This window comes from Temnothorax nylanderi, unplaced genomic scaffold (genome assembly GCF_030848795.1).
Source record: "Temnothorax nylanderi isolate EJ_2023f unplaced genomic scaffold, tnyl_v1.0 TNYL_tig0386_pilon, whole genome shotgun sequence".
In the NCBI taxonomy this organism is placed as follows: Eukaryota; Metazoa; Arthropoda; class Insecta; order Hymenoptera; family Formicidae; genus Temnothorax; species Temnothorax nylanderi.
The window spans coordinates 105841-119126 of record NW_027249448.1 but is presented as its reverse complement, the minus strand read 5'-3'; the positions used below and the strand labels follow the sequence as shown (position 1 = coordinate 119126).

Genomic DNA, 13286 nt, shown 5'->3' with positions numbered 1-13286 from the left:
CGCCATTCGCGCGATCGCCAGTTTCACGCGATCGCCGCGCGATGTCAGCAGCTGTAGCTCTGCTCCAGTCAGTCCAGTCTCCTCACTCTCCTCTCGTTTCTCCGGTCCGGTCCCGGTCTCTCGAGTCTCGATATAGAGAACGTTATTTGACGCGCGCGGCACGTTATCTTGCAGCAAGTGGAGGAGAAACTGAAGGAAGAGGAGTAAAATGAGAGACGGAGGAAGAAGCGAATCTCGGAATCTCGCGTGCGCTGTGTCGCAGCGCCGCGCGCGTTACCGAGACAATTTTTGCCGCGGTTGGGAACGACCAAACGACCGCCAAAACCACTGCCAACCACCGTCATGCTCGCGGTCGGTTAGAACATTCTCATGGAAGGAAAAAGAGGAGAAGAAAGCCATCAAAGAGAAAGAGCCCGTTCAAGTCGTTCAACCCGTCCGCGTGATAAGTGATAAACGGCGCGAGATTGCGTCCGCGGCCCGCGCCGGTTCACGGTTGTGGCGCGCGATTGCGCGCGATTGCGCGCGACTGCGCGGCACCAACACCGACGGCCGAACGTCGTCGGACGTCGTCGAACGTCGCCGAATGTCGCCGGGGCGCGATGCGCCGTCGCTACCGGCTACCACTTGGAGAGCATCTCAGACTTGAGAGTTGAGAGCAGCGTCGCGACTGCTCGCGACTGCTCGCGACTGCTCGCGACTCGCGCGTCGCAGCAGTTCCGCCGGGCGGTCCGTCCGGCTCATCCGGCTGGCCGGTCGGCCTCGTCTGGCCTCGTCGGCCTCGTCGCGACTGAATTGGTTACCATCCGCCGCCTCGCCTCGCCTCGCCTCGCCTCACACCGCGCCACGCTGCATCGGAGAGAACCCCACGTGAGTACGCATCCCGGGACCCGGGACTTGCACCTCGCATCTCGCACCTCACAGTCTCGCGCGCACAACACGCCCGTTTCTCTCAGCTCGCTCGCAACCCGTTTCGTTTCGTTTCGTTTCCCTCAGATTTCCGACTCTCTTTCTCAGCACACATGATAGATTACGAGGAGAGGGCCAGGACAGAGCGCAGCTAAAGGAAATGTATCTAGCGTGAAATTTGCTCGGTGCTCCCTCTTTTTTTCCTTTTTTTTCCTTCATAAAGGGAGCAACTCTTTGCTTGGTTGGATCATAAATGAAGGTGCTTAATTTTCAGTAGCTTCGTCATTATTATATAATAGTTTTCGTAGAGTTTCTTTGCAAGGACGAAAAGATAATAATTAACGTATACAAATTTTCAAATATTAACGTACTTGGAATAATTGATTATTAAAGTAATCAAGAGAGAAAACGGTAAATTGTATGCAACCACGTAGAATACTTTTGTCTTCTTGCGACTTTGCGACTGTACACTGTATACAGGTCTCAGGCTGTCAAGTCAGACTCGTGAATCGTGAGTCGTGACTCGTCTACTGCGCGCAGTAGAAAAACGTAGCGAATATCAGACGATGCCCGGCCGATCGGGGCCGATCCGTCAATCGTTAACTTGCCAACGATTTCGAGCTCATTATTAAATCTGCTCGACTAAAAATCTCTAATTAGCACACGCCCTAATAACGTGTCCTAACTTATGATGAGTGAGATTCTCGCACATGGACATACTCCTGAGAGTACCTAAAGGTACTCTCCATTTGCCACAAACTCTCGAGAGTTTTTACTCGCAGGTGGACACGCACCATTTAAATTTGAAATTGATTTCAACGCGAAATTTGAGCGCGATTCGATTTTTTGTACGACTTGTAAAATTTGCGCCAGAGCGAACATCTGATCGAGATATCAGCATCGCAATCGTATATTAATTTTATTTTAATTAAGGACAAGTATCGCGACTTTCATCGGATTTAATTAGTACCAGCGGAGTATCGACCAAAATATATCTTATATTCCCTTCCGATTAATTCGGAGAACAAGCTCGATTCTATCAAAACTTTTATCGAAGGCATAGGTCGTAGAACGCTCGCTCTTTCCTTTCCCGCGAGTTTACTTATCAAAAACTTGGAATTATGCGCGCGCGCGCACACACACACACACACACACACATATATTGTATGTTATATATGTCTACCACCGTCAGTAGGGAGGAGTGCCTAATAAATTAAGCACATAACTATTCACCTAATTATAATAGATTATCGATCGCGAGGATTGCACGCAACTATAATACAAATAAGAATCTGACGGATATTGATTACGAGTTTACAGTCACGAGATTGCACCGAAAGGAATATCAATATTTGTTATTTACATAGAGCATATTGTATTACTCCGAGTAAAGTGTAATCGAGTATGGAAATTGCTCGATTATCCGTTGCCGGCGTTTAACAATCGGTAAATCGGTGTTTTATTCGTAAACATGAGTAATCGCGAGCACCTACATGGACAACGAAACAAAGTGTTATGCATCTCGCTTGTGCGTTTAGTTGATTGTGAGAGAGAAAATTTGTTGAATTCATCGTTTGCCAATTTTTTTCTTTTTTTTTTCTTTTTTTTATTAACCCTACTACCTTCGTGTTCGTTTTCGCGAGGGATAATGTTGCTCGTGCGGGCGCATTGTGCCAATAACTCGGGTACATTTCGCACGAATGCCATAGCGAAATGTCATATAGAAAAAACTATTGTGCCCGGCATCACGCGATCCGCGTAACGAGAGATGGAGATTTAAAGAGCTTTGCAGTTAGACGCGCGCAGGAATAGCACGGAAAGCACGGGGAATAACGAGGGTAACGCGCGTAAAGAGTAACTCGCGTACAAGTTGACTAAAATTTGGTCAGCGGGCATCGGGAGTGACGACGCCGCGCCGCGCCGCGCCGCGCCGCGCCGCGCCGCGCGCCGACGCGACGTGTGTAGGTACGTAAGTTTATACGAGACTTCGGGGAGATGTCGAAAGTTTTCGCGAGAGAAGCTCCTTCGAGTCTCTTTCGATACCTTAAAGCCTTAAATCCATAAAAGGAACTGCATGGAGCTTGGATCCAGCTTATATACTCGAGCTCATATTCCTTCTCCTTTGTACGAAGGATAAGTACCCGAGTAACAAGCGGACACTCCGGGCAGACAGTACGGGCAGAGCGAGCCAACGCGAAGAATTAATTCTTCTTTATTTTTAAGACATTACGACGACGACGTAAGCTGATCGCGTCGCAATCTTTTGGTATTATAAATTTGTTACCTTGTTTACCTTGATTGATTCCTTAACCTTATAAGACTTAAAGGAATCTTACGAGCCGTTGATGCTATTAGGAGGACATAATTACCGGTCCTTCTTTCATGGAAATTCTTTCGTCTGGGTTATTCGTTTCGAAATGTCTGTAATAATTCAGAATATTGATTTACAAAGAGGCACGTACTTACGTCTCTTCCGTTCTCATCGTCATGTCGAGACGTACAATACAATTCCTAAAAATCGTGGGAGTCACCCTTGACATTTTTCGATTCTCGGGATTATCAATTCGGTCGGATCAATCTTACACGCGCATCACCATTATTATATTACGTTCTGCGGCAGGAAATGTCGTAGGTTTAGAGTTTAGATATAGAGGATATTTACCCTTCTCTCTCCCTCTCTCGCGCGCGTCGCGTCGGGCCGCGCAAAATGATATTGGCCTTTCTAGCATGTGCCTCCCGATATTGATTTATTCGTATAACTTGCTTACTGATGGCGAACGCAAGCGTTGCATGGGTGGGTGCATTGTTTATACGCTCGCTTAAAAGGGCTTAGGTCACAAATTCCATGCTATCTGAAATAATTTAATAGCACCTGTCGACAATATTTCTCAATATTAGTGGCTTATACGACGACACCCTACGTGCATCGTACAATCGCCCAAGTTTAAGCGAATTATGTCTAAAGTCCGAAATATAATAACATCTGTTTGTCTTGCGATTGGCGCGCTTCAGCGTCAACACTTAAATTTATTTTATCTTTCCTGAGAAAAATTAACTCGTATCTTGTTTGCTTATTAATGGCCAAGATAATTCACTGTGGCAAAATTTTTTTTATTGTAAATTATTTGGTTTTGAGAATCCTGATGTATCGATACGTTCCTTCCCGCGAGGGAAGGTTGCATTTGTATTTGTAGTTTCGTGGCCAAGATACCGATCGCTTTCGCGTCTTTTCTTTTCTCTTGTTTCGTTTTCTTTCTGGCCGATCGTGTTTTCTCCTATGTCCTCCAATATCACCGTGGGCGTTCTCACCGTACAGTAAATTCGAGGCGAAACGCAGTTTCGTGTTACACGTACACGTACACGTTGCACGTTACACGTTACACGTCGAGTCGAGTGGAAGCACTTAACGGACGTATGAAAAGAAACTGGGCAGACTGGGCTGTGTATCGCGTGTTCGAAACGGGATACCGACAGCATCTTTAAGGATATCGAGTGATTTTTTTCACGGAGTCGACGGGTTGGTAACAGATTTCCCTCTGTCCTTCGGGCCTTTGATTATCGGAATTGGATTTGCCAGGAGTCTCTTTAGGGAATGTAGACGATATTTCGAGCTGCCAATAAATATGAGGCATTATTATAGGTATACTCGTAATTTAGAGAGGAATTGCATTCAGACTGTTACATTCTATTTAATATCGGATTCGCGCGTAGTGCGCGTTACTAGTCGAGAAACACTAATATCCGGCTGCTATTACGTAGATGCAGTGAAAATTAATGTACATATTAAAGGCGACTGACGTAACGCGACGTGACGTGACGGTTCGGCTAAAGGCTAAACTCTCTCGTATCGGCGGCGGCGGCGCGGGCGAGGCGCGATGAAATTTCAGGTTTCCGACGATCAGGTTTTTCCTGGAGAGGCTTTAACGATCCGATATTACGCGCCACGCCAAGGTCACGCTCAAGCCAGGTCAGCGATTAATATTCGCGAGTAAAGCAGACGCGACGCGAGATAATTTTCCTCTTCTCTTTTTTTTCCCCTAACATGAACGTTGCATGGGAATTGGGAACGTAACAGGAGCCGCTCGCGTTGTCGTTCGCGAGCGACGACGGATAATCGCGTTTTCTCGCGCGCAGTTGTCACGCGGGATATAAATGACAATTCCCCCCGACACGACACGACACCACGACAGTCGTCGGGTCGGGGCGATCGGGCGATTCTTATTACATAATGGCATTAACGACGCTGGTCCCGCGCGCGGTAGGGGACGTCAGCGGATCGATCGAAGGACGATTTCGCAAAGCGGGAAAGGAAAAAAACGAATCAGCGAAACAAGGAGATTTAAGAGTTCCTGCAGTCCGACGTTGCACCGACGTTGATTATCACTAATCCCGATTAATTCGATTTCCCTCTGCCGTCCCGTATCCCGTATCACGGGTACGGTTGTAACCTATGAAAGATCAAAGGGAGGATTCTCTCGGCATTACATCTCTTTGCAATTAAATCTGACGACGAAATTCCATTCAAGTTCAGTTAGATCATAGTAATTTTTCATTCGTGCGACGGCCCATGAAAGTATATTTAATACCGGTATGAAAAAGCGACCGCGCGCGCGCATATAACAAAGCTTCCGGGATATCCTGTATAATTTCTGAATAATTCAAAGACACGAAATTTCGCGTCGATTCGCTGCGGTTTTAAGTGATAAAGACTCCGACGACTGCGCTGGCAGAAGGATACAATAAATACCGAGAATTGAGAGGGAAAAGAGAGAGAAAGAGAGAGAGAGAGGGGAGGGAATGTTACATCTCGAGGCTATCCGGGGATATTGCCCACGCGGATCGCATCCTCGTATCCTCGGCCCTCGCATCTTGAATGTGGCACGTTCAAACGACGCGCGACGGTGCAATATATCGCGCTCGCGTGCGCTATCGTCATCGTCATAGAACGAATTCGCCGAACGGATTTCAGATCCCAACACCTGCGATTGTTATCCCCGGTTACATCTCTCAGTCGCAGTAGGAATTCCAAAGAGAACGCGCCTCCAAAGAGGAGAGCTCGAGCGCGCAATAACGTCTTTCCTGATGCACGTGTTGCAAAAATGAAAAAAGAAAAGGCGACATAACGCTCCGCGGCACGAGGCAACTCGTGAAACGCCGTAAAACACGAATGTCGATCGTGGAATTCTGAGGGAGTGTTTAAAATAATTATTAGATTAGACGCCATGAGCGCAAAATGCAATTAATTGTAAGATGTATAGTATAATATTTATATATCGTTACATTTGCATTTCTTTTCCGGTCAGACTAGGATCGGCCCGGGCTGGACCTGAGCCAAGTGCATTAGGCGTTGGGGTAGATTTAGGTAGATGGTCGGTGCCATTAGCTTCGTGAATAATTTCTCGCGTCGTTAAGCCCGGCCTAAGAGGAGTAAGGAACTTGTTAAATTTTCTTTCTTCGCCGCGCCCGGCATATTTCCTCAAGTTTATTATTCACCGCCGACGGTATGATTTCTCTCGCGACAACAACAGACTGCTCGACGGTCGGACGGAATCCTCGGGCCGAACTAAGTTCTCTAATTCCGGTGCCTTGTCTTATTAACCGCCGCTCCTATTCTAAACTTGTTTTCGGCTCAACCCGGAGATCTCTTTCGCTCGTCCCTTTTCTCTCTCTCTCTCTCTCTCTCTCTCTTCTTTCTACAACGATTCCTTTCTATTCGATCCGCTTTCACCCTTATCGACGAGTGCCTTTAACGATAGAAGACGTGTACAGCTAAAGAACTCGCGGGCAGGTCGGTGTCCATGTTTCGGTCAGCTCGTGCGTTACATGCCGCGTGATGAAATTTTCCGCTCGGGCATGTATTTCGTACTTTCTCTCCAAAAACCCATTTCTCAGAAGTTGCTGCTACAAATACAATTTTCTCGCGACAGTGTACCCGCTTTCGCGCGCGCGGGTAATAAATCATACACAGGGTAAACGAGCTCGGAAATGCGCGCGGAGAGTTTCCCTCAAAATAGGAATTTAATGGGTATATATAAAGCGGAAGAAATATCGAGCCGTAGGGAGAGAGAGAGAGAGAGAGAGAGAGAGAGAGAGAGAGAGAGAGAGAGAGAGAGAGAGAGAGAGAGAGAGAGAGAGAGAGAGGGGGGGGGGGGAGAGGCAACACGGAGCGGCGCGTGCGGATGTGTACCCAGCCGAGAATCATTTTCCGTATCGATTCGGTTTTCAGTGTTGCGTCTGGCTGGCAGCATCGGCCTGTGTAGCGGGGCGTATTTATACAGTTCGGTCCGAGCGATAGAGCGGCACGATGTAGGTAAACAGAGCCGACGAGGCTATAAGAGAGTAGGAACTCTCTAGATGGATCTTCTCCCGTCCTCTTTCCTACCTCCCTCGGGCTCGGAGGAGGACGGGCTGGACGGGGATTGCTAATGCAATATAGGCGACAGGGTAAACGAGAGGCGAGTACACGGTCCACGATGACGTAGGCTGGGGATACTTGGAGAGGGAGGAAAGGAAGGAAGGTGCAATGTATACGAGGGTGACGGAATGAAGCGGAGCATCCTCGCGGGTCGATGACCCGTGGGAGACCTAAATATGCCCGCGAGGAAGAAAGCAAGAAACCGTGCGCCGAAACCGCAGCCGCGAATGAGTAAAGGGGTGCGGGGACGCGATATGGATTTAGAGACTATAGAGAGTAACGCGCGCGGGTCAGTCCACATTTTTTCGTTCTACACATGAGAGAAAAGTTATTTCTTTTCAGTGATTTTTATTGTCGATAATGAATCGATAATGAAGCGGTGTATGAAGCGGGTACATTTCAGAAGTTATAGAAAGGACTGAACAGCATGCTCTTGTGACAACTAATAAACTAATAAATAATTTTAAACATTAATTATACCGATTGATTCGAGATGAAACTTTTCGAGTCAAGTATTACATGTATAGAGTCTTTTAAGTAGTTATAGAGTAGGAGAGTAGGTAGGTAAACGAGAGAGGATTAGCGCTATCCGGATCCTATCCGGATTCTGGATTCCGGATCCCTTCGAGTATCTATCACGGAGGCTTCTGGGTCGGCTCGGCTCTCTAAATTCTATTTAATAAGCGAGAGTGATTGTCCAATCGATCCCACGTGCGAAGTGGTCCCCGGTATAGAACGGTGTTTATCGCGCTGATGTACAAGTTCGGAACGCGGCCGCGATTGACCCGCGCGAGTCGACTCGATCCGACCGAATCAGCGTCCACGCGTTAAGAAATAGCCTGTGACATTTGGACACTAACTTGCCCTAGAATTTGTCTATAAATGGTGACACAGCGAGTTAAATGCAGCATTCGAACACGAAGATCGTTCCTGTGCTTCAATGTCGGGATATATGTAAATAGCTTTACAGCTGAATTTTATCAGTGGAGGTAGGTAACGCGGGATATCGTTAATCATTTCTCGGTCAATCTTGGCTGAACTTAAATTTTCTCACCCTCGGATCAAATTCTAATTTTACGGGTCAACAATATAATTTTGCACGTCGTAGAATGTCCAATTTTTATGAAATTGTCAAATGAGCTTGCCAAAAAAGAAGCTCGGCGACTGAAAGACGGCGCGCGATGCTGATGCATCTGTCATCTGTTGTGAGACGTATGCGTATATCTTTACGCAGTGCTCCCAGATCTCATTTAGCACTTCCGGCTGTGTCTAAGAAAGCTTACAAAGGCATTTCAGAAAAGGAGAGAATTATTCGTTGCGCGAGTAGAGATGTAAATTTTTAACGTCCAGCGCCGCGATAAGGGGTTACAATAATAGCGTGCAGGCGTGCAGGTAATATCCGTGATGCACCCCCGGGCATTTTAATGACTATTAGCGAAGTTGAGCCCGGAGCCCGGGGTCGAGTCACGCTATTCGCCGCTGGGACATATCCCGGGCTTTCTCGTAAAATTTTACAATGTTCTCCAGACTCTATACCGAAACGACCCGCTTGAGAGAGATGTACATATACATATATGTATGGGTATATACAGGGTAACTTGACGTTGCCACCTCTCTCGAATTTTACGCCGTTTGTTCTCCGTATTGCCGAGTGACTCGGAAGGAAATTTGATGGTTTCGCGTTGAGCGACGCGCTCGAGTCTCCGCAGTTGCACGAGATCGAGTTTTGATCTCGTGCATCCGTCAGCGGGGAGAGGATGATCGGAGTCCGCGAGGGCGAGAGGGCGAGAGGGCGACAGCTTCGAGTCGGCCACCATATGTCCTATGTCTTCCCCGCAGAATCCGTTGACGTATACAACATTCGTCGCAATACGTCCTCGTTTCTTTTATTGCCCCGTGAGACCTTTTGGATTATTGCGTCTTACGGGCGACGCGGACGTCTCGCGCTAAAGTACGACCCTTAACGTCGGTGCTGCTCGTGCTGCTTTTCACGGGAATAGCCCGGCTCATTACTTACGTTATCGTTTACGTTACGCATTTGCCGGTGAACGATATCTCCCACGTAACGGCCCGCGTTATTCGAGCGAGATTGCGTCGCAAAATTGCTACGTTAGCTACGCCGCGCCGTGGGTGTGTCAAAACAGCCTCTTTCTATGTGTTATTCCTTATCGTAACGTCGCTCTTTAACTCTTTCTTTCGAGTCGAGAACTCCGCGATGGGAACGAGCAGAAATTTCAAGCGCGTTATCAATTGACGCTTTCTGCTGTAGAACTTGCGACTACGACACGACACACGACGCGCGACATCTTTTTCCGATCGACTGTCGTAGAAAGTATAGAAAGAAGAATCAATTTCGACGGTACGCCGTGCCGTGGTGTAATTGCTACGTAGCGTATCTCTGTTAAATTTATCGTAAAATTTCGAAACGCAGTTTCACGCGTATCCTAGGACGTATATTCGTATATACCGAAGGACGCGATGCGTGCCTTTTCGCCTATGTCCTCGCGATTCGCCGATTGTGCGAAACATCCATCGATATGTCTTTAGAATTTTCGCTGCTTCGCAAACTTGATCAGCTTTGCGTTTCTCTTGCAGAATTTATAGAATATTAAACACAGTGGTCGAGGAGGGGAACAGAGGAAGGGATCGCGCGAGGAAATAATCGAGCTTTGCCGCTACACATCCGTCTTCCGCGAACGTAGAACGAACGAAGATGGATGCGAGAGTTACATAAAGGCCCATGAGAATGGTGTGTCGTTTACAATCGGTCTGGCTATTTTTACTATTGTGTCTATGTATATATATATATATATATATATATATGTATCCACAATCGAGGGTCGAGGGTGTTTTTCCTTATATTATTTATCCGCCGCGCTGAGAGATAATTTTAGCAATCCTGCAGAGCGATTCCCCGTAATTTTCTGTATCCCCGGCAATGTGTTGCACGGGCAAACCCAACCCTGCCATTCATTGTCAGCCTCGACGCGCAGAATAAGCCAAACACTTGAACTTGAGATGCCGTAGTAGATCTCGTTCTCGTTGACGGGAGATAAAGAGAGGATGCAGGACGCAGAGATAGTCGTGAAAGGTATCGTAACTGTTATCGTGTTACGAGAATCGAGATGAGTAATGTCTCCGTATAGGACATACGCCGGAGTTGCATGTGCGTCGACGTGCCTAATATATAAGGGCACAGAACCGCGGCTCCGCAAACAAGTTAACGAGCTACGGCGGCGGTCTCGATCTCTCCTCTCCTCTCCTCTCCACGACGCGACGCGACAGTGAGAGGAAGGGAAAAGCCGCGCGAGGGGGGCGACATTCTTCTCATACGCTACAATTGTTTTTACGGTTTTTACGTCCTTTACGGAGGTATTTGCGGACCGCGTTTATTTTAAAACTTACGTTTATACCTTATCGGCGCAGCTAATTTTCCACGCGTGCGACACCGCGCCGCGCCGGCATCCTCGTCCAACTTTTTTCCGACGACGGATGATCCGAAAGGGCGAAGCGACAGAGCGCGGCCCTTTCGACGAAGAAAGTGCATCGCTATCTAATCTAGCTCTACCCCCTTTGTAGGAAGTGAACCGCACACCGTAGCCAGGAATTGAGTATACTGATTTAGACGCGCGCGCGTATCTCTCTCTCTCTCTCTCTCTCTCTCTCTCTCTCTCTCTCTCTCTCTCTCTCTCTCTCTCTCTCTCTCTCTCTCTCTCTCTCTCTCTGTGTGTGTGTGTGTTTAGAGAATGCCATTTCGGGAAAACTCTTAATTACGATATCGATCCATCAGCCTCATGCCACTCGGGCGTCCAATTAAATCCCCCGACCAGAATGATACGGCGAGCTATTTAAATCGCGCGTTCGCGCGAGCTTGCTCTTGAATTTGCGCGACGTGACGAACGAGATGCGATTCGGAAGATTATCTGGCCGGTCGTCACTCATTAATCCGCATTGAGTGTCGCCGAGATAAAATTCGCGTTATTCTCTCTTCCCCTCCTTCCCTCCGCCTAGATCTAGCAGTCCAGATATTTTTTTACGTTACGCTTAAGGGAGCGCATAAGTAAGGCGACTCGATGTGTTATATTGTGCAGCCCCCGCACAATGAAAAATATAAGGAACAAGGAACAGATATTAGCGATTAGGGATAAGAAATTAGAGAGAGGAATAAAGCTGGATGCACGATGAAAAACACGGGCAACGGAAACAGGGAAGAACACAGGCAATAGATTTTTTACCTATCGGAAGGCGTGTATTAATGCTTCACCTCTGCAGCTTTATTCCCGATTTCTTATCCCTAATCGCTAATATTTGTTCCTTCTTCCTTATATTTCTCATTGCGCGGGGGCTTTTAATCCGCGATGTAAGTATGTCTTAAATTAATAAATAGACATTTCTGGACTACTGGATGTGCGCGGGTGCGCGGGTGCGCGGGTGCGCGGGTGCGCGGGTGCGCGATGCATCGACGCGACGTAACGGGCCACCTACATGTCGCGTTTATTTATAGCGCTATGAAAAGCGCTATGCTCTCGAATGCACGCATGTTTATCGCACATTTAAACATGCGGCCGCAAAGAGTAATCGGCAATTCGTCTCGGATACCCGCGCCTGACATTATGGTATTTTCTCAACTAGGTGCAGGAATCACCCACAGGCTGATCATCGAGCGACGTCGTCATATATAACTGACGTCAGAGATTCGGAGAGCGCCTTTTGTGTGGTGGTGTTCGCGGAAAATTCTAATACATTTAATTTCGCGTGAAACGTCAGCGGCAAGGAGCGCCGTTTATAATGCCACGTCGAGAATGTCACGGAATAAAATAAGTATCGTTAAGACACTTTCTTTTGCGTTACGCGATTCTTTTTTCCGCAAGACCGGCTAATCTACTCCAAAGTAAATTAAGTTTTATTGTTAGTCGAGTTTCGGCCAATAGATTTACATAGATGTAAATCTCCTAAACGTAGCGAGATCTGACGTTTAATTGAGATCTAAATTATATATATTATGTACGTATTACGTATACGCGCCTTTTTCACGATGCTCGGCCTCGAGCCTCGACTATCAACTATTTGTATCATCGTTGCGCTTTATTATGAATATTGTGAACGCGATGTAATTACCGTTAAAATACAATATCGCACAACTGGGACGGGGACGAGCGGTTCTTCTTGCTCATTCTTGCTCTACCGTCCTCTTATTCTTGCGCAAGCACTTGCTCGAGAGATGTAAGTAAGATATAATTCCGCGCGCGCGCGATCTATTGTCGCACTGGTCGCACACGTACATTGTCGCGCGTGGCTGAATACACGTGTGCGCGATCCGATATACGATATACTTACGTCGCCCGTCCCGATAGAGCCCGTCCGTCCGTCGACAACGAATACGTTTTTAAATTGCAACAACGTAATCCAGAAAATCGAAAGGGAAACGCATGCGTACTATTAGCCTTGGAGATATCTAATTTGCAATAGGCTTTGCCCTGTTCGTACTAAAATCTGTTTTCGCGAACCTCATGGCCGCGGCGCGGCGCCCCGTCATTTCCCCTCTAATTGTAAGTTCTCTAGTTGGTACGACACGATTACTTAATCACATTATTTATGCATCGCTGCATTAGTCTGACAGTTGATCGTTTAAGCCACAAAATTGTTTACGAAATTCTACTGGCGCGGGCGCGGCGCGGCGCGGCGCGGCGCGGGCGGGCGGGATCAATTGGAGAAGGATGTAGAAAATTATTAAAGGTCTAATCAACAAGCGCCGGTTATATTATTAATCTTTGTACTGTGTACGTGTATTTCATGTGTACCTGGTTTCTACAAGATCCACAAGACGTACTTACAATTAGTAACGAGATAACAAGGCGCTTGTTTATCAGAAGATCCAAACATGCATTATAAAGAGCGGATTATACAAAGTAAAGAGTAAAGCGTATGATTATCGATAATTATATTCAGATTACCCGACTGTGGA

The 13286-nt window shown here is 47.1% G+C and overlaps 1 protein-coding gene across 1 annotated transcript in view; it reads left to right on the top strand.

Moving 5' to 3' along the window:
* The first annotated feature begins 142 nt into the window (after positions 1-142).
* Positions 143-13286, top strand: part of LOC139782066 (diacylglycerol kinase eta) — a 39812-nt gene continuing 26668 nt past the window's right edge. Inside the window, exon 1 of the mRNA XM_071721002.1 lies at positions 143-867. The gene's annotated coding sequence lies outside the window, so the exon portion shown is untranslated. The remainder of the gene's footprint in view (positions 868-13286) is intronic.